The 22,302-nt window shown below is 45.0% G+C and overlaps 1 long non-coding RNA gene across 2 annotated transcripts; it reads right to left on the reverse strand.

Annotated features, from left to right (window-relative positions):
* Window positions 1–218: 218 nt before the first annotated feature.
* On the reverse strand, window positions 219–20,037 carry LOC114014901 (uncharacterized). Of its 2 annotated transcripts, XR_008733301.1 has the most exons (5): window positions 13,892–20,037; window positions 8,345–8,481; window positions 4,449–4,538; window positions 4,239–4,368; window positions 219–412 (listed from the first exon to the last, which is right to left on the reverse strand). It is a non-coding gene; the product is annotated as an uncharacterized LOC114014901 (long non-coding RNA). The 2 variants fall into 2 exon arrangements; XR_003558602.2 differs by lacking the exon at window positions 8,345–8,481.
* Window positions 20,038–22,302: the final 2,265 nt, after the last annotated feature.

The raw sequence follows: 22,302 nt of genomic DNA on the forward strand, positions 1-22,302 counted from the left end.
TAAGCATTACAAGCTGGACAGGAGAAAACAAACACCAGAATTACACCCTCACTGATCGCACTTAACTGTAATCTGCAGCGGAGGTGGGTGGCACCTCTCCCAGGTGGCATGCTACGAAGTCTGGCTCGCTGGGAGCAGCAGTGCTGAAAGCACCCGAGCCTGGACCCTGCAGCACAGAGAACACAAACGGGCATTGGAGACCTGGTGTATAGCCTGGCTGCAGGAGCTGAACCACTGTTCGGCATCCAGCCCATGCACCAGGGGATTCTCCCCTCCCCCTGCGGCAGGGAACCCCTGCAGAAACGCCAGCCGCTCAGGCTGCACTTGCCTTGGCTTCACCTTTGCTTCTCGCTTTAGTTTTCCATTATCTCCAGCTTCTTCCCTTTTACATCTCGCTCTCTAACTGGGGAGCCTGCAAAGTAAAGTTGAGAATCAATTGACTGTTCCTCAGCCTCAGCAGAAAGGGAACAGCAGCACGATCATCTTCCCAGTGAGTCAGTGCTGCTTGCTGGAGGATGCGTGACTCACTAGTCCCCACACAGGCTGCCTCCTCCCCCACCGTGCCTCACCTCCAGCCTCTCCTATTCCAACCCCACCTTTACAAAAATCATCCTTATTCTTTAGTCCTTCCTGCCATTACCTTCTTTGCTGTAATAAGCTCGGGGGCAGGGAAAACTTCACACTACTCCTGTTTTCATATTAGAAAAAAAGTGCTATTGGTTTTCCCCACTCAGGTGTGTGCCTTCTGGTCCCTCTGGACATCATGCAAGCTGTGCAGCCACAAAGCTGCCTGCAAAGTGGCTTTCAAGTGGAGCCCATTAGAAACACCAATTCCCTGCCCTAATACATTGGTTCTGGGCCGCAGGTGAGATCCCAGTGTTCTTCAGCTTCCCCGCCACCCCGCTGTTCGGATTTCTCAGGGGTATCTCTGTTAAGAACCCACTCCACCAAGTAGTTATAAACCTGGATTAAGGAGAAGCAGTAACTGCTGATTGAACCAAGAGAAGAATCAATGAGCCAGTATTAGAAATCAAGGCACAGAGTACTTTCCCCCCATCAGTTCCAGCGCAATGGTGTTCACTTTTTGCTTCCTGACTTTTACAGAAACCTAGTTATTCTCAACTTACCCCACCGGGCTAATTTTCCTCCTAGAAACAAAGCACCAGCTGCTCAGGATCACACCAGGAAGCAAAAAAGCACCTAAATTTTGTACCATAGAAAGGACAGCTGGCTGTAATGCAGCAATGGCGACAAGATAAGCCCGTGGCCTTTACAAAGAGCAGAAAGTGGGTTGTTTTGGTGGGTATTTTTACCTTTTAGGGCCTGCAGAAAATACCAGGATACAACTTTTGGAAATACAAGCCCATGGATTAGTGCTGGGTGTCAGATCTGCAACAGAAACATGCCAACCACAGGCTCCAACCCAAGCAGGGCTACATCCAGTGGGTACCAACAGGCAGTGTCACTTACATCTGCCGGGTGGGACTGAGAGAAGAGCTTCACCCTGCTGTGGTGAGGTCTTTAATGGATATGCTTACCTGGAAAGAAGTCCAGCAAGAGTTCAAGCTCTGCTTGGGGCCTCCAGGTGCAACTGCCATGCAGACAGCGACTGCAACACTTGCTCAGTAAGGAAGGTGAACTCTCCACAGGGAGACACTTGCCCTACACCTCTGCCCGCACCGTGTTTTCCCAGGAAAAGAGGCAGCTCAGCATCCCATGCTCTTTAGTACCTAATACCTTTTGCTGCCCATAATCACACATTACCATCACTGATAGCAAAACTTCACATTAGCCAGCCAGGCCTGGTTTCTCTAGAAAACAACAGCTAAAATACCCAAACCCCCAGCACATCTGCGGAATTTTGCAGTGAGACTTCGCAAAAGCCTGAGCTGGACTGCTCATGCCATTTCCAGCCTGTACCCTAACACCAGACAGGACAGACCCTGCTGACAGGGGATCCATAAGAGAACAAAAGCCACAAGACCAGCTCATCTAACTCCAAAGTTGGACAGTGATTGCAAGGAGAGGGCATCTGGTGGATAGAGTGATTCAGAGAAAATGCCTCAGCTTTTTAAAACTGTCCCGGCCCAATGGAAATGCCAAATGGGTAGCAACTCTGCCTGCTTCTCTCTTGCAGTGAAATCTTTTGCCTGGAGCTGATTGGGATTAGCTAGTTATAGGGCAGCATGTGTGACACATCTTTGCCACAGCATGAGCGAACAGAGTGCGCTCCTTGGGGCAATCCTTGCCTCTCCCTCAATCCTGTACACCACCACGCACATGAAATAAGGCACGGTATAAATAACAGCTCTGTCTCCCTCCTGCTCTAAAACGCAAGCCATTTAAAACAGAAGCCTTTCTTACAGGGAAGAGCAGAAAGCCAGTGTTTTGAAGCCGCTTTCTTCTCACTTGTTAACATTAAGCCCAGCCTTAGGCTCATAAATAATGCATACGGCCTCTTTTTCCTCAATTACACAGTAGTGTCAGATTCCACACTCTGCCTTCCCAGAGTCACTTTCTGTCTCTTCTGGAGACAGCAAGGCTCACTTGGATGTCTGCAAGAGCCACAGACTCATTAGACTCGAAGAGGATCCTTTCCATACACCAGTTGAAAAAATACACAACACCTTTGCCTTGGAGTTTCGGTAATTATCCTTTGCAGGACCGAAATGCTGGGTGGCAATGTGTTTACAGTAAATGGGTTTTGCCTTATCCCAGCATTGGTGGCACAGATTCTAAAACCACTCCAGGATGTAAAGATGACCTGGGCAAGAGGGTCACCGAATAGCTCATGAGCTGGAGTGCACACAGCTGAGAAGAGAGGAATTAAGATAACACTCCTGCGGGCCTAGCAGGGAGACATAAAAATCATGGGGAATTCAGTTTGTCAGGTGAGTCAAAGACTTGAAAACAAAAGAAACCCACCCCTCTTCCTCTCCTGCCCCCCCCCCCCATCTTTTCTGATTAATTTAAACATGTTGAGATGACAAGCCAAGATTTCTGCTTTGCTAGCAACAGCTTGCTGTCTATAGATACTGACTCATTACAGAGAGGCTGCCTGCTTTTATGCCTTAAACTAGGCAGCCAGAAAATGTTAGACTGAAGTACTGTATGTTATAGATTGACAACATTTAAAACCTAGATGGCCAAGCTACTGATATAATTTCCATACTCATTAACCATGACATCTCCAGTTCTCCCCCACAGCATTCTGTCAGACTCAGCCGGACCAAGAACCTGTCTTAGCTGCCAGAAATCATTTCTTTACTCCTCCATGGATTGGCATCGCCTGAACGTACTCTTACCCCTCAGAGCAGAAGTTTACAGAAATCTCTTCCCCATTTCCCAGATGTGCATCTTGCCTTCCCCACACACACACGGTCTATTAGCTGTCCACAGCTATGCCCGTCTAGCTGGCAAGCTGCCTGTTCACAAGCTGCTCCAACAGTTGCCCTTGAGCATCAGCCAGTGCCAAGTCCCCTCTCAGAAGTTCATGCTCTGTGCTAGCACTAACACGATCCTACCGGATGGCTTCACCCCTGCTGATGGTGACAATGACCTCTTAGGGACCCCAGGTTTGCTGATGGCAACAAGCCCCCCCGAGTATCTTCCAGGCTAATATTTGCCAGGTTGTATTGTCACAGCCGTCTCACAGACCAGCAATCTGTCAATAGCAGAGTTAGGCTTACAAATGCAGTGTGACACAGGAATCTGGGACTCTCGTAGTTCTTGGTATGAAAGGCTGTTTCACACATGATGTGACACTGGAGACAGGCACAGACACAGAAGCAAAAGGGAGGTGCTGGGCTGGGCCAGGAAATGTTGTGGGGGCATTTTGAAAGGGAAGAAGTTTAACTGGTGAGTGTTAAAAGGGTGGGTGACAGCATTTCCAAATAACTTCTTACAAGGAGAATAACTTTACCCACTAACAAATCCCGTCCGTGAACGGGAAGCAGCTTCCCAGGGTCCTGCACACAGCCAGGGTGAATGGCAAAGCATCCAAGGGTGGGTCACGCTCAGTGTTTCACAGCTGAAGTACCATTTGCTTTGTAAAAAAACCCCAAACACAATCATACTGACTGAGAAAGAAAAGAAGAAAAACAACCCTGTACTGCCAGCCTAGGGTATTCACCTGTAAAAGGGCACAACTAAATTCTGGTCCTGACACTGCAAGTGTATGATTATTGCTACCAAGTGCAACACAGTCAAGAGGAAAAAAAAAAAATGTTCTCGCCTACCTCGTATCTCTCGGGAGAACAAATCCTGTCAGCTTGTACAGCCAGCATCGCCACAACACATAAGCCAGGCTGTCGGGATGCCTGAGGTGAAGTTTTCGCTAGCGCTGTGTTGCCTCACAAGGCATGTTCCCTGGCATAAGAGGAGCAATATATTAATGGCACATATCACGTACCATTGATAACTGCTGGCCACCCCACACACAGGCTCACCGTAGGTCAAATTACTTTTGCCGGTGTCAGCGTACTCCGCTCATGTTCAACAGGAAACAGTGAAAAGATGCTTTGCTTTACATCCTGTAGCTGGAAGAATGAAAATACACGTACATCTTAAAATTTTTTGCTTACAATATGAAACCAGTTCAAGTGCTTCAGATTGAAGCTGCTCAAAGCAACAAAGAAGTCGTCTTTCGGACAGACTCAGAACCCAGTCAGGAACAATGGGGCTTAGATTTAAAACACAGCCCAGAACTGAGTTCTTGCAGTCCCTGGAAAATATGAGTCCCGAACTGCTGCATTTTTTTTATTCACTATTATTATCTCTCAGACATTCATCCTGATCTTAACATCTCTATTGTCCACATCGAGCAAGTTTCCTCTCAAACAGAAATGAATGTTCCAGTAACACAAAAATCAAACAAAAAAAAGACTCCTTTATAACTTTTTAAAGAACACACACTTCATGTTGTGATTCAAAGTGCTCTTTGTTTCAGTAAGTATAAATACTGATTTTTACAAAGAAATAAAGCAGAAGTGAGAGAAAGAAAACTTCTGTCATACACAGGTTAAATAACAACTGCAGTCTTAGTTCCAGGCTGATTACACTGCGAGGCAAATAGTAGGTAAAGTCAGGGTTGTTATTTTGCCTCAAGGACAACAGATCTTTGTCCTGAACCCTGCAGTCAATACCTATAAATATTCTGCATGTTGTCATAAAATTTTGAAAACCCTCTCTATCAGGGACACAAATATAAGACCTTGTGCTTTAAAATTATAGCAGAGTTAAGTTCGAAGCTACAATTCACTTCATCAAAATGTAAGGCAACCATTTTGCATGCTATTCATCTGACGTAAAAGATCTTTTTGTCTGCCTTAGTCTTAAATCCTTTGAACTCGTTAGCGATAGGGACAGGGAGACCAGTGCTACCACTAAAGCTCTCTGCATGCCACCCTCCACAGGCAAAGTCAGACCCTCTCCCAGGAAGAGAGCAACGGCCAGAGCACGTGTCGGGGTAAGGGCTGCTGCCCCTGCCTGAGCAGGGGGCTCGGGCACCTCCAAGCCCCCCATGCCTTATCGTTAAATGAAGCTCAATAAATTGGCCCTCCTGCAAAAATGTTGTGTGACCTCTGGTGAGAGATGCAGTATAAATCCACATGAACATTTCCTTTTATTATCAGTAAATACTCTTGGATTGGCTGAAATTGTTCCTGTCACTGATATCACTGATCTCTGAAGAGATAAACACGAGCTGATTGATGACTTGTCTGCAGGATCTATTTCAACCACCCCCAGGCAAGATATTTTCCATGCGGGTAACAATAAATCTTACTACTGAATATCATCAAATGAAAGCAAATTATGGCAAAAATAGGCACAGTTATGTATTTCTTATTATATAATATTAAGAAAGATTTTTCAAAGATTGAAGGAGCTTTCATTTCCATGTGCAATTTTTTGTAACATAATCCTTTTGCCTGCTTTAAATATATATTTTTAAAAGCCTGTAAAAACACAGTCAAGCAATGTAAAGAGACAATCTCCTCAAAATAGCCTGTTATGCAGTCAGGTCTGGAAGACAAGTTTCTCATCACAACTGAGACTGAATAAGAACAATGCCCATTCTCAACAGATACCAAGGCTGCCTTTTATTACCACATTTTATGTGATATTTTCAGGTATCACTAGTACCATTTTATCCATTTTATTTGCAAAGGAAGCAAATGGCATCCTTTCTTGTCAGTTAACAGAAAAGGTTTGAGGGAAGAGCTTCCATCCTCATTTTATTGCTCCCAATTCTTTTCTAAAAATGATTGTACAGTTCCAGGGAAAAGTTCTACCTTCATAATGAGAACACCATTGAAAATGCTCACGCCACATTATTTGTGCCAAGCTCAGAAATAAAGATCTAAGCAACTTTCTAGGACCTGTTACATACAATAAAGCCAGTGCTTTGTTCCAGGGTGGCTCTGCTGCAGGGGAAGGAAAAAGTACAAATCTGCATCTCACATTCAAGATGTAAGCATAAGAAGAGGAGCTGTGAAGACAAGATTACAGGTGGTCCACTTAGCAAATGTTGTATTTCACCATCATATTATCCACACAGAATCAAAAAATTTTTGTCCCCACATGCAAGAAACCAGACAGAGAAAACGTGGAGATACAGGAGGAGGACTGGAGAGAAAAAACTCATCTGAGGCTGCATTTTCCTGATATCTCTGTCCTTAGTCTATGGAGGCCAGCAAGAGCTTGGGGTGAAAAGTGACAGTGAAAGAAATAACTTGAGGGAGAAGCAACAACTTGGTAGATACACCCTGTGTGATTTCTCCTCTATGCAAAATCTACTGCCCCATTCTGGGTACAATTTTTGCAGAGGAAAGATAGTGAGGAAGAAAACAGAAGGACAATAGAACAGATGGGAGAGCTGTGGAACTTGAAGGGAATGTATCAGCTCCTTAGGGATTGAATAAGCTGATGGATGTGGCCAACAGGACAAGTGGATGATTTTATAAAAAACTGGGACAAGCCAGGCAGGAGTTCAGAGGCCACAGAAGAGGAGACTGGTACTGCCAAAAGCCAACACAACCACGGATCTTATCTTGTGAATGAACAGCAATTCACTGCAAAGTCAATTTCCCATTGATTTGGGGTGCAGAGCACATGATTAATGCAATAAACCACAATATGAAATCATCCTGGAGAAAAGGACAGTAATTCTTGTGATTTCATTGGCCTTCAAGCTGCCATGGAAAGTCTTATTTTCCATAGCTGAAGTAGAACCTGTTTGAATTTGATATGAACCTGGATACCCAGATTAAAATTTCCAGTCTTTCTTGTTATAATACAAGCACTGCTTTGGCATCCAGATGATTTCGAGCACCGCCTATATATGTTGAGCTCCCTCGGAAGGGGACATTGTACTCCTTAAACTGGTTTAAGCCTACAGACTATCATCAGAAGGCCCACAGACTACCCTAGGTGAGCTTAGAGCCCTGTTACTAAAGAAGAGTATCACAGCTGTAGCTTGAAAGAAGGCACTAAATTAACCCCTAAGGCCAGTTCTCCTCTGCCATTTAGTTATTAGCTTTGTGCACCTGAATCGTATGAGAGAACCTTCATGTTTGTAACACAGCTGAGAGAAGCTTCACAAGACTCCATGGACCAAAAAAAAAAAAAAAAAAAAAAAAGCTGTCAACTCAAAACTGGCCACAGGAAAGATAAAAAGACACCATCTGAAAGGGTAGAGAACAGAGGTGCTAAGTTCTCTTAGATAGCAGGACCATTATATATTGATATATACACACACACACATGTGTGTGCATGCATGCATGTGTATATATATATATTTCACACATATAACCAGCCAAGCATTTGTGTTTTCCAGGACTGGGCTTATCACACACACTCCTGGTGGAACAGGATTAAGGAAAGCTATTTTTCACCTTCAGCTCACTGGGAAACCTGCAGTGCAGACGAGATCTGGCCACACTCAGCTCTTTCTGGGCAGCACAGACAGACATGAAAGCAGCTTTCAAATATCTCACATTTTGCTGGGACTTCAACATCTTGGAAAGCAAATCCAGGTCCTCCAGACAAGCCTGCTCCCTTTCTGTCACCATTCGCTCACCTCATACCAGTCCAGACAAAACCACGCCAGTCCAGTACCCATAGCCCAGTTACAGCTGCTCTGTATGGCCACAGGAGCATGGCAGTAGCTCCGTGGTATTACACAGCGTGAAATATCCAGGGATAACTACAGGCCAGAAAGCCTTCATGAGACTAGAGAGCCTCAGTGGGGTGATCAGAAGTGTCCTGCTCTAAATATTGCTGTTCTAGACAAGAGAAAGCTACTGTAAAACTTTGGCCCAGCACAATTAAATTTAAAACCTACCCCAGCTGCGAGCTTCCAGGCAAAGCCAGCAAATATTTCTTCTTCAGCACATCTGACTAATGCAAGCTGTAAGGTCGTCTCTGCTACTAGCTTGTGGCTGAGACAGAGGCACTTTTCAGAAGCCTTCAGCATGCGATCTACAAGAAGGGATGAAATGGAAGACTTTGGTTTATTAGTTTGTTATTCTCCAATCCCAACTATTACAGGACAGGCGCTATGTTTATGATGGATTAATTCAGAGAACATTTTCTCCCTGCCCACGTAACTGTGCCTCACACTGAAGCCAAAGCTGTATGGGGTGTGTGTGTGCGTGTATTAAAAGCTGCAGACATTTTTCAGCAGCATGTACAACTCAGTGCTTCAAAAGTGCACCCAAGGAGATGAGCCAGCAATGAGGAGCTGGGTTGACCCACGGGAAGCTACATCCAATTCCTCATTGTACCACAATGTTCTCCTACAGCTTCGGCAAGCCCCACACTGCAAGGCACAACTGTGAGAAGGGAGCAGAAAATTCAGCAGCATTCACACAATCTGCCACTTACTCTGGCAACAAGCAACTTCTGTGTTCTTGGAAAGGTTTATTTTAGCCTCAGCCTGAATAAAATGTGGCATTACCCTGACCATTTCTGAGCAGCTCTCCAGCATCACTGAGGCACACCAGGTTTCCATGCACCACTGCTGCCATTTCACCTGCAGTTCGGAGCACACCAGCCTCATCCCTAATACACATGTATAGTCAAAAGCACTGTGCCCACAGGGACCAATTTATTTTTCCATCACCTGTAGCTTCCTTCATTTTATGCAGGAAGAAGCTGGCAGCTTCTAACAAGGAGTGTTATGAATAGCGTGGTAACGCCTTTCTTCATCCCTGTTAAATTTCTCATTTTATCTTGTGAAGTCAAATCCTGGTTTCTGCAAAGTCCCTAAAACAACCTACATTGATTATAATTGGATCTGCAGTTGGACTGCATGTATTTTACCTCCACTTTTGCAGATTTGTTGCCCACTGCTGCAGTCTTCCTACATTTAGACATTTATCCCACTGCCCTAGAGGTTGTTCTGGCAGCTGGAGGTTGTGGCAGTCCTGACGACACACAGGAGAGGTCCCCTTCAGTACAAGTGTTTCCTTTCACTCCTGTTTGACCATGAATTATGGCTTTTGCCTTGTCCCTATACACATATCACCCTCGCTCCCCCATTAGGAGCTGAGCATACAAATTCCAAATTGCAGGGAAAAACATGGTGCACAAAATAGGATTCAGTATCTTCGGGTGGCTTGTGATTTGTATTCTGTGTTATAGGAGCCAGTAAAACCAAGCCAAAACACCAATTTATGACTTCGGTTGGAACATTTGCATATGATTTGAAAGCACAGTAATTCTGAATGCATGTCTGATGCCTCAAGCTGTTGGTGCGTAAGGAATAATACAACAGAATAAAACCCAATGAAAAAATGGTGAGGCTTCACCTCAACAGGCAAAGCTGCTGAGGTGAAAAATTCCACTAAGGTGGATCAAGTCACAGCTGCTGAGGATCACTGAAGTATTCAGACACCTTTGTGAACCCTACGACAAATCTGATCTGTTTTCTTCGACCAAAACCAAGAGCCGAGCAAGTTTCATTGGTAAGAATACTTCTCACATTTCTGTTACTTACATTTATAATGACCAACGTGCCTTTCACACTGGGCTTCCGAAGAACAGATGCTGCTGCCCAGCCTTACACCCCTGGCACTACGCTGTCAGTAAGTAACCGAGGTCACTTTAGAGATGAACCAGCACCATTACGGACCAAGACACTTTATGCAGGTTGCTTCACCATGCTGTATTGAAATCACAACTTTCTAGAGGACCACAGATTTGTTCCCATCTATTTTATACCCCTCTGTCGCAAATGTATCACAACAGTGCTTCATACAGGTTTCTTATTGCTAATGCATCCCCTCATGGGATTATCTAAGTGCTCTCGGTACAAACCCTCTGATAAGCCTTGGAAGCAGCCAGCAGCACATCTAGTGCTATCAGCAACACGTTATGAAAGGAATGTCATGGCAAAACGCTGCCGAGTCACAAGACAAAAAACACCACCCTGGTGTTTACAGCAGGGTAGGAAATACCACATTAAAATAAAAGCATGACAAGGGAAGAGTGCACACTTTGAGGTGGAAAAATATCCAAACCACCTCTAAGCCCCTGGTTCCTTTGTCATTGAGTCAGTACATTACGGAGAAGATTTGTTTGGAGAGAAAGGCTTTTTGCGAAGCTTTATCTTGGCCTTCAGCAGACAGAACTGACAATCCTGAAGTGGCAAAAAACACTTGCCAAGTGCCACATTCAGCGAACAAAGGAACCCAACACCATGCACCGCATGGCAAACTATCAGCTCCCAGGGGGAAGTGTCATTTTCACATCCAGTTTGCTACACCAGAGTGGGAGAGAAGCTCCAACTGTTTTGAATTCATGTGTCAAGTCAATCACAGAAACAGATAATATTGGAGTTATATAAAATTTCGGAAGGAACCCCCACCCACCACCTGTAACACTGACTCGCCACTGTCAGAACAGCTCTGTAACTGAAGACAGCACTAAAGAGAAGTCGTCCTCACAGCTCTCTGCAAAGCAAATGATGGGATCATTACAATTTATTTTACATATGAGCCCAAGCAGAGAAGAAGTGTTTATTTTTGTTCCTATCAGAATGCTGTCTAAAAGTCTCCACCGGACTCTGACTGTTAAGTGCTAGTTGCTTGATTTAAGTTTAAAAAAAACTTGCATCCAATCCTAGAAACTTGAAATTTCAACAGACTCAGCAGGATCTGCATGGAAGGAAGGAAGGAAGGAAATACTAGCAGTCTGCCCTACAGATTGCTGCAGCCTTTTTTGCTGCAAGGCCTTGTTGTCCCCCCTAGGGAAATCAAACCAGATCTGTCTCGTTTCCTCCAAGTACCTTAACCAAGACCCCCCTTGCCCCGCCAAATGGAGTGATTTCTGTTCACGTACACAGATGGTACTGGTGTCTGAGCTGGGGAGTGAGGAGTCAAAAAGCTATGTTCAGGAGAACCACGGGTCTGAGGACCAGCAGCCCCCGTACCACCAGCCGGGGATGGCCTCGGACTCTCTGCTGGGAGCTGTAACGCAACAGCTTATTCCTGCCCACGCCTCATCCAGCCAAACAGCACAAACAAGAGCCTGGGCATGAGCGAGGAGCTGAGCCTCTCCAGGCTTTCTCCCACAGAGAATCAGGGTAATCTCTGAGTCTGGGCAGGAGAGTTTATGAATAGCATCCAAAAGCACTCCTGACCAGGCTCAGCCCCACGGTCAGTGCAGAAACTCAGGGCTTCCTCACGCTGTAAGTCTCACCCCTCCAAGATACCTTCCCAACAGCCCTCCTATCCTCCTCTGTACACATTCTGTGCTAAAATCCACCGGCTCGAGTCTTACCGCCATACACTGAGGAGGAATTGCACCTGCCCCGATTTCCCCATCCACCATTACCCAAATTAAAGCTCCGCCAGCCCTGTCCTCTTTCACCACCACCGCGTGAGAGCAAAGAGACAAAACCACAAGGGGAACAGATGCTGTGGTTTGAAGACAAAGAGAGAGAGAAGAAGAAAAAGAGATCATTGCTCTCTGAAAGCATCCAGAAATGTTTCTATTCAATTCATTCAGGTCTACACAAGATCAGGGAGAGCACAGGACTACTGTGAGGAAAATCTAGGTCACATATGATCACAGCAGCACAGCTGCCATCATCTCAATGGCCATGTGAAGTGAGGACTGCAGCAAGGACCTCTGCTGAAGAGGGCTTTTTTTTTTTTTTTTTTTTTTTTTTTTTTTTTTTTTTTTTCAGTCCAGTGTTACAATTTCCCCTCATTAAGGTGCATTTTCCGGCAGGACTGTGAGTACATTGGGTCTTCAATTGGGGTGAAGGATTTAGCTATAAATCCCAAAGATGATTCAGTAAGTGAAATTTCTGTAGGATCGTTTAAATAGTTTATAGGCTGCCAGGCAGGATTTTAACCTTCTAACAGCGACAGGAACAGCGTTACTTTCCTGCTCTTTTGAATGCCAACACATTTCTTAGTTCTCTTTGTTTCATATCTGTTGTGGAAAGACACACATTGCTCCCATTTTCATTAAGGAAACACGAAGCTTATGCTATTTTAATACACCTGTGAAAACTTCTTGAAATTCTCTCATTCAGTGCTCTCCTTTCGTTAAATACACAGGTCAGACCCTGTGGTCTGCTCCCCCCTTCAAACAGAGAAGTTGAAATAAATGCATGCGCACACACGCGCGCACACACACACACGATAAAAAAAAGAAAAAAAAAAAAAAAGAAAGAACTAGGACAACCTAGCCCCAAACCATTATCTTTTTCCTTTACATTTAAACAGACCCTCTATTACCCTCCCTTCTCCCCTTTCCTACACCTGAATAAAACCAGGAAGCATCTGAAGCCCAAAAACTGAACACTCCTGCAGTTCAGAAGATTAGAGGCAAAGGACAAATGTCCATGGGTGCCATGAAGTTGAGCCAAGCATCTTGGAGCCGCATTCATTAAGGAGCTCTGCCAAAACTCCTTGCGCAGGCAGCTGGAGCAGGAGCAGCTGCGCGGCTGGGGAGCGGGAGGAAGTGATACACGGCACACGTCAGGAAAATAATGCACAGAGGGATCCTTTTGGTGGAAGTGAGGATGTTGCAGATAAAGCATTAATAAAGCTTTGTTCCCCAAAACATGCAGAGCAACAGGAAATCAAATCACCTAGCTGCAAAATGACTGACTCACGCCTATTGTTAGACCTGGCTATTTGTCTCCCAAGGTTTTCTAAGCCCGAGGATGCCCCTTCCCAGCCCTGGGACCAGTACAACTGCTTCCAAGCTTAGGGGAAAAGTGTGACACTTGAAGCTTAGGGCAAGGACTCCTTGGAGTAACGGTTGGTAATTATATAACTTAGTACGTATCGAAAAGACACATTTTAATGTATGGCAGTAGCAAGAGCAAGGACTTATCTTGGTATCTTGGGTAATATGTCCATTACCAGGAACTAGAAGAAGTAATGTCCCTGCTACAATATTAAAGCCTGACATGAAATTGATCCTGGCTGGAGATCTTGTGTGTCAGCTAACGCTGTCAGCACGGCCCCTCTGCCCCGGGTCAATTTTCTCCTGTAGAAATTTGGGGGGGATTCCAGTGATCCTTCAGAGGTGGCACTGGGCTCTCTGACATGTGGGGGCACTGGATGAAATCGACTGTTCATCTGCTCCAGTGACTCCTACACTCAGGTTTTGCAAGGAGCCGAGGAGCACTGTGCTGGTGCACTGTGCTGGTGCGTTAGCTGGTTTGAATTCCGAATTCTAATCAGATGAACTAAGTAACTTTTAGTCTAATTAGGAGAACAGTAGGGTTTGTTCTTAATCCACAACCATTTAATCTTCCAACTCATTAGTTGTGCACAGGCTCTATGAATATGTATATCTGGAATGAAAAAAATTATTTGACCTTGACGAGAATGATAACGCACATAAAAAGTAGGTGTGCACTCACCTTTCATCACACTTGCTTTATTATGTAGATTCAACAATTCCTATTGCTCGGAATCAGGCTGTCGAGAGTTACAGGCAATCCTGCAGCCAATTAGGCATCAGAGTCCTGATGAACCAAGGAACCTGTAATGATTAGCACAGTATTTAGAGGCAAGCTGCCTCCTACCAATTTGCATGCAAATAAAAATGTGTCTGTTTCAGAAGGCCATACTAGGCAATATAACCGGTGCACCAGCAACGGGGTTGAGGAAGAGAGGAAATACATTCAAACACAAAAGATTCAGAGTACTAAGTAGGATTTAGTTTAGGATCTTGACTATATCATTCCAGTATGTCAGTATTATTCCTGCAGTTGCTTGTGAAAAATTATTCAAACAGTTTTTTTTGAAGAATTTAATTTCACATACAAAAATACTTAGCCACACTATTTCTAATGTAGAATGAAGATCTCAACAATCAGGAATATTCCCTTGGTTTATGAAAATTATTCCATACCCTTAAGAAAAGTAAACTCGTTGGCAAATTCTCTGACTTCCCTCTGATTTCCCAATTTGTACTTTATTTCACTTTTTATTAAAATTAATGGAGGAACTTCCTCTGACTGCAATAGAATTAGAATCACAGAAACCATGGCTTCCTTCGGTCTGTTTTGCTCCTCTTGCATCGAGTTACAAAATCTCCCAAACCTGCCCTTAACACCTGTCCACACTTTCTGCAATGACAGCTGCCTAACTCCTACTGAAGTCAATGGGAATTAGGCCAAGGTACCTGATGCATTTTGGGCACCACACCTGGAAAATATTTCAGTAGGAAACATTTGTGAAGCACAGACACAGGCTTACACTAGAGACAACCCTAAAGATCAGGAACAAGTTTAAAAAAACCAAAACAACAGACTCTGGTATCTAAGTAGGACTGCTGGGTAGCTGTTGCTGAAAATCTCTCTCTGGGAGCTGTAACAGAGCTGGGAAGGAATCGGAGAAAAGCCGTCTCCTGTTCCCTTGCTCACCTGGGTTTTCATCCTAGAGACCACCACGCTGTTCCATCAGAGCATCCAGAGGCAGGAAATGGGGCAAACTGAAGAAGACAACAAGGGAAGGGACCCTAAACGCCAGTCAGACAAGAAAGATCCCCAGAAGGACCATGTCAGGGGACTGCAACCTCCTGTTGCTTGCAACAGCTGTGAGCATCAGAAGAAAAATGTGGATCTTTGCTATGTGACTAACCAGGCAGAATCCAGCTAAAACAGGGAGTGCAAGACAAAGAAGTCAGATAACACTGTAGACTGACTGGTAGAAAAGAACCAAGGGCTGTATTTACTTTTGTTTTCTCCTCCTGTTCAGCTATTCTGCTTCTAGCCATTTGCTGGCTCCATTGTTGTTTATTTAAAAAGCTTCCACGGACCAAAAATTCAACACACATCCCCAGCCTTTGACACGAGACACTGCGGAAGGGACTTCTCCCCTCAGCAGTAAAGCAAATGCCAGCAGGGTAGAGGGCTCTTCCACCGTGGAGACAGCGTTGCCCTGAAGTGAACCAGCACCTACACGTGCAAAGCCTTCACCCCAAGTGGGGAAGACCTTTTAACTTGACTCTGCCAGTATCGAGGGGATTAAGGGTACCATTTAACTCAGTCCAACTTCTCAGCTAACAGTCTCCTTGCACGCACCTCCACTGCTCTTTCGCAGCATCGGGCAAGTTCACTTGAGCCAGCTCTTAAAAGCTTTTATCTTTGAAGCCAGCATAGATAAAAAGTTTTAACAGGCCATGGAGATGCAACCTAAAGCTGCCCCTCTAAAGTAACAGGCTCCAGCTGGACAAAGGAACAGTAATAGCCGGTGCCCCGCAAGGGCCGGTGCTTTCCCTGAGGGACCGTAGCCAGTGCTGGCCCTGTGGAGCTCAACCTGCCACGTCCACAGCAGAGCAGGATTTGTCCACCTAGCAGCACCCCAAAACTCCAGCTTCTGTAGAGAAGTTGCTCACAAACATCATCTGTTTCCAAAGGATGGTTTGTGCTGGGGTGAAATGAAACCGGTCCAGTTGTTGCGTTTCTTTTTCCCTGTGGAGCAGGTTCAGGCCAAAGAAATTTAACCGCTACTCAGCTGTTTTCTGCTGACATCGCTTGCATTCCTCTCTCTTCTCAAATAACATTTGGAACTCCCTGCCAGATAGTGCAATTTGATATATGCCCTGATGATAGAGGGTGGAGGGGAGGAAAGTACGTTGGCTAATATTTTTCCATTACAGATCTAAATGGCCCAATCTACAGCTTAATCTGCAATAAAACCAGCAATTTCTGAAGGCCTGGGTTACTGACCCGGGCCAACGCTTGTACCTGAAACCTTTATAAGCAGATCACTTTTAAGAGGCTGCGATAAAATGACTATCAACAGTTTTTACAAACTATAGCTTTTGAAACCACTCAACGAACTTTAAGCCCCTGACTCCTGGACCTCGAGACAAGATTTCATGTTGCTCACAGCCATTCAGCTAGCAGCCACTCACAGTACCAACACCCTTATTCAACCCCAGTGAGATTTCTCCTTCCCAGGTACCTCTGAGATCCTTCAGTATTGACAAGGATGGTTTGCCTTTCATGAACCCAAGTCTCAGTGGCTACCAACCGAGGAAAAAGCCAGCATTTACCACACAAGGGTTTTCCTATACTAATAGCAGGAAATACCTCAAATACCAGGATGAAATAAAAATCCACAGCCCCTCCAAATGCCACATGAATTAGCAAGGTAAGGGCTTAGAATTTCTGGTATTTAGATGTCAATGCTCCTTTATGTCTTTGGAAATTCAGGGGTTTATTACTGCCTCTTATCCACAAATATAAATGTGCTTATTTTTGCCTCCTGATCACGACAGCAGTGCTCTCAGAATTACTGTATTTCAAACATACACAACAGGGATGATCACATCAGGAAAAGAAGAAAACACTTCTTTTGGCTGTGCCCCTGCTCTGCAAGAGAGGAAAAAAAAAAGAAGTCCTTTCCTTTTTGCTGGGACTGGACCATGCTGGGATACTTGGCCCCATTAACACTACCATCTCCCCGAGCTTCTCTCCCAGGGCTAGGAGAACTAAAACACGATGAGAAATTTTACTCCACTGTCAGCTGGCCTGAGGACAAGGAGGACAGATCTCTCTGAGGAAAGACAGTTCCCAAGGGGCTCACAACTGAGAAGTATTTCAGCTGCGCTGCTGTAAAAGCCTCGCTCTCCCCATAAGCACAGCTATGGCTACTGGACACGCAGCAGGAGCACAGCCCCTGAAAGCTGCGCAGACAAGGGAGGGAAAGAGCAAGGACAGGCTCCTGGATGGACCAACAGCCCCTTTCATTCCTCACACCCATGTATTAATGACTATTTGTCTAGCTGTATGCCCTAGGAGATGGAATCTGAACCCTGGTGCAGGCACTGAGAGCATAAACATCCTCAGGCTAAACAAAACCTAGTAAATCTTACACCACAGCAAGTTTCCACTTTTTGTATTACTTCAAGATTTACCCCCTAATTTTAATTATACTATCACCAACCTAGTTTCTTCTCTGATCGCCTCTCACTCAGGGTGTCCAGGGGCCAAATATCACTGGAGCATGACAGAATGTGCCAGCAGTGAGTCCTGGGTCCACCCTGTCCCTTTACAGGTCCCCTCAGGGCTCCTGCTCACACTGCCAGAGACTGCTGGGCTAACCTGATAGGGGCATTGCTTCATTCCAAGCAGTCACTAAAACATCTCTTTGTGAGGGATTTCCAAAGTATATTTTATCCTAAGGTGCTCCTCCAGTCCTTCACCCCTATGGGGACATTCTTCAGGACAGCAAACACTCCGTTCTGTCTCTGCCTTACAGACAGGAGGCAAGTTAGTTGGCTTGGGGCTTCTATGAATAAATCAGCTTTTGGAGAGGATGAAAGAAAAACCATGACAGAATTTGGTCCTTCTCATTCAAAAGACCTTATCTAGCAGCAGAGGGAGTGAGTAGGGCAGATTCACCTTCAACACGATAATCTCTTGCTAGCTCTCCTTACAGCATTCCCAGCTTCTGCCCTTCACTGGATGCTGAGCATGAATGTAGGAATGAATCACTGCTGATCTTGGCAAAACACCAGTCTCCCTCCCTTTGCTCCAGCTTGGAATAATCCCAATTTTCCAAATGGCTTCAGTGAATCCAGGATTTAAATTCAGCTATTAAAAAGTAGCGGGAACCCATAAATCACAGGCTTTGTATCAGTGAGCTCTTTGATGCATTTAAAACAATTACAGGGAAATATATGATGTTCCTAAAAATAACTATTTACGTGAATACCAGGAGAGAAGCTACTGTCAAAACATAATACACGGACAATCTAATCTCCACCCCTCAACCCCAAAGGCAGGCACGAAGACTCTCTTTACTCTCTTTTGATGCTCACAGCTGTACTAGTATTGATAATATGCTGAAATGACGCATGCTTCCAATGATGTTACAGCAGTACAAAAATTACGCAGCAAATTTATGTATGCAGCGATTTAACATATGCCTGCTTTGAAGTGCAAGAGGGTGGGGATCACCAGACCACTGGAGGTCATTTTTTCACCCATCATATTGCTCACAAAATGGCTTGTAATTACAAACTTTTACACCAGGCTTGTATCAATGGTGACATTGCATTCCTGCCACTGATACGGGCATAGGAGTACTAGGAACAGCCAGAAAGAGCCAGTCTAAAAAACAGGTCAAAGAAGAAAGCAGGTTAATTCATTCTGCACTCCACACCTTGCTAGAAATTTTCATGAGCAAAACATTTCCAGCCCACAACTGACAACGTTGCTCTGCCATGGGAATACAGAGTTCTCAGCTTTTGCTGATGCTGTCTTCAGGTTTCCGCCTATTGCTATTGGTATGTCGCTAGAGCACGACAGAGTCTGTGTAGCATATGGATGTGGTTCCCGTAGCAGCCTAAATGGGAGCTGCCATCTCTGTTGCACATGTGGCAACAAAATATGACTTGTATTAATGAAAGTTTTAGAGGAGAGAACAGGCTTTAAACCAGTTTATCACAGAAGCCCCACTGAACAGGTTAGAGCACACCTACTGCCTGACCCGAGTTAGGACAGATCAGGAAACCACGCAGCAGAAGTACATTACCTCCAGGTCTCAGGAAGCACGTGTGCTGCTGTGGCGCCAGATGCCCACTTAATAAAGTATCTGCAATGGAAACAAAACCACATAACCCCTCTGCTGTCACCAGTTCTTTTGCAAGGAGAGAAGATCAACGCACAGCTTCCACCATCAAGATGATTTCTGTCACCGAGTTGCAGGTTTGTTGGGTTCAGCCACGAATGCGCTGAGAACTAACCCTTTGGTGGCAGTGTGTGATGCAGCAGAGCTGGTCTGGTGAACCTACAGAGCAAATCCACACTGTCCTGTGGATCCTTCAGTATGCAAATCCATGCTGCAAGAAATACAGTGCCTCATGGATGCGGGGACCACTGAGACACTCCAGCCTGCAAGGAAGGCTTTTTCTGCAACGGTTAGAGCAGGCTGAAGCAGGAAGAGGGAGCTCTTCCACTGTCCCCTGCAGAAACACAAAGACAAGGACATTCCTGAGTTTTGTCCTCTCCTTCCCAATCTCTTGTCTTTGCTCTCACAGCCCCGCATCCCTCAACCTTCTTTTGTTGCTACTTCCATCACCCCTTCCCAAAGAAAGGACACATTGCTCATCAGCTCGAAGTGCTAGAATCCAGCAATTTGCACTTCTGAGCCTCCCTTATCGCGCCTTCCCAAGGCTATGCTTGCTCTATGGTCCTGCTGGCAAGAAGCTACTAGGGAAAACAAACACAAGAGCTAACCTGGTGGGGGGCATCCAGCTCCAAATAAACATGAAGCTGTGAAGTAGGATTCACTGCCCGGAGCACTGAAAACCTTTGGTTTTGACTTCCTTATGCATCCCACTTTTGACTCTATGGTCTGTCTGCACACGATTAGCGTTATTGCTACAACCCACTTAGGAAAGCTCTGAAAAAGATTCAGCCACTGCAGCATGATGAGGGAAGATGTCTTGATTTAAGAACACAGGCATTACTAGAAAGGGGAAAAAAATAAAAGGGTCCCTTACTGTTCTGACATATCAAAAGGAGACTAATGAACCACCAGTTCATAGAACGACCCTGCTCTTCATTTCAGAGCCAGGCTGGCCTTTTGTGTTAAGGACACTGAATAACAAGAGCAAGAACAAACAGAAAGAACCCTTTCCCCCTGCCCAAAGTAAATTTTGAAATGAAATAATTTAAAAACTAAACCCTTCTGCCCTACTTTAAGGTCCACATAAGAACAGATGAAAAGTTTCGTTCCATTGGCAAAACTGAATCAAGGCTTTTGATCCTCAAAGATCTCTTAATCGCTTTGCACATCAGTTCTTTTCCTTATTTCAAACATACTTGAAGACTGCTACTTTTCTCTCTCTTTATTTAAAAAAAAAAACCCAACACTTTTCTGTGTTTGGGCCATTTCCCAGCCAACTCTGGCAATATGGCAGACAGCTGTTTGTTCTTTATTCACTGTAAGTTTCAACATATATACACGTTGATCTACATTAGTAAAGTCTAAAAAAAGCATGATCCTTGTCACCAGTTTTGCTAGCGCACAATATCTACCTCTTCATCCTTCTGGTGCTTAAGAGAAGTTCCAAGGAAGATTATATGCTTCTGGTTAAAAAAAGAAAGTAGTTGTTGGTAGGATGATTGTTGGGTTGTTTGTTTGTGTTTTGTTTTTTTTTTTAAAAAAAAAAAAAGCTTTACTCAGAATTGGAATCTCTGTCACATCAAACCGAACTTAAATCAAGGTTTCTGCAAAATGTCATGTCTCTGCAATTCCAGTAACTCAAATCCAGCACCAAGTCACCAATTCTTAAACAAAATAGGGATAGAATTTGCAGTAATGCTGGCCATCTTAGCATCCCTATGAGATGAGCGCTTAACCAGACGCACAGGGTTTTCTAACAAATACGTACAGCGTCCTTTAGTTTTTTTATTAGTCTTGGCTCCTGGTTTTTCACTCACTGACCAGTTGAAAGGACGGAGACATTTTCTGAAACAAAGACTGTTCTTTGTCTGCACAAGAATTCACAACAAGGAAGCTCCCAAAAATTTTAATACAAATTACAGACAGGAGAGATGGGAGGTGGAGTCAGAGTTAGCCGGCTCACAAGCCATCACGGGGGGATGGATAACATCAAAACCAAACTCCACCTGGAAGGCTGCATGTAGGCAGCAGAGCAACAGGTTAATGCATTCAGAGCCTGAGGCATTGTTTAGCAAGTGGGTGGATGCATTTTGAGCCAGCTTCATCTAGCCAAATGGTGTCAAAGCCACTGTAAACTGCCTTGCTAAATTCTGGTCACAAAGCAATCCAGAGCCGAGGAGAGCCAGCAACAGAAGAGTTTTGGCTGCACCAAGACAGAACAGGCATAAGCCTTGTGCTACAAGATGCAGGTAATAAAACTGTATGCTGCTCTGCAGACAACTCTCCTCATTCAGTCCAGTCAATACAACCAGTCTGAGACCCTCTGGCCAGTTTGAGAGAACAGCATCTCCATGTACTCTGGGCTATCCATCAGACTCTTCCATGTTTCCTTGTCATTGACAAGAGAAACGACAGTGTTCCTGGTAGGTGTCAAAAGATCTGGCTTGAACTTCTGCCTCCTACATGTAGCTGTCAAGCAGTCCAGCCTCTCCGGGCCACGTCTGACTTGCCTACTCCCTTTTTCCTGCATTTATCCCCTAAAGGCAGGGGAAGTCTCTGTCTGTAAATAAATACAGTACCTAGCACCACACTGCGTACTGATATTCGGGCTTTCAGATTCAGCCACAGTAGAACAACATTTAGATCCTGGTCATTTATTCCACTGTACCAGATGAGTCAGATGAAATACAGCTGAGACCACACCAGCCATCACTGCCCCACAAACCGCTTCATCGGCATCGAACAGAGATGGAAAAAAACCCAGATCCCTGTCTGACAACTGCCCTCCCTGCAGGCTTGTGGGCATCTCGCAGGCAAAGCGATGTCCCCAACGCCAAGCCCACGCAGACCTCACAGAGACTGCACACGTCCACACAGCAAAAGGAGAAAGCAGACCTGGGAAGATGAGCTTTCTCCTCATCAATGTTTAGGAGCAAGCCACTGCCCAACATAACAGGCATGTTTTCCAGCGTTCGCCAGAGAACAAAGCGTGACAAGAGAGGACTAAAAGGAAACCAGGGATTCCAGTCCCCTCCCGACTGGCTTTCCTAACGGGAATGCCAGACACAGGTTGGCAGCTAGTGTGTGGCAAGAGACAACTGCTCCCAAGAGCCTCCCCAAGGACGCAGCTTCCCCACCTACACAGCCACAGGGGTTACTCGCTGTAGGTAAGCTGCCATTTTAC

This window comes from Falco cherrug, chromosome 7 (genome assembly GCF_023634085.1).
Source record: "Falco cherrug isolate bFalChe1 chromosome 7, bFalChe1.pri, whole genome shotgun sequence".
Taxonomy (NCBI): domain Eukaryota; kingdom Metazoa; phylum Chordata; class Aves; order Falconiformes; family Falconidae; genus Falco; species Falco cherrug.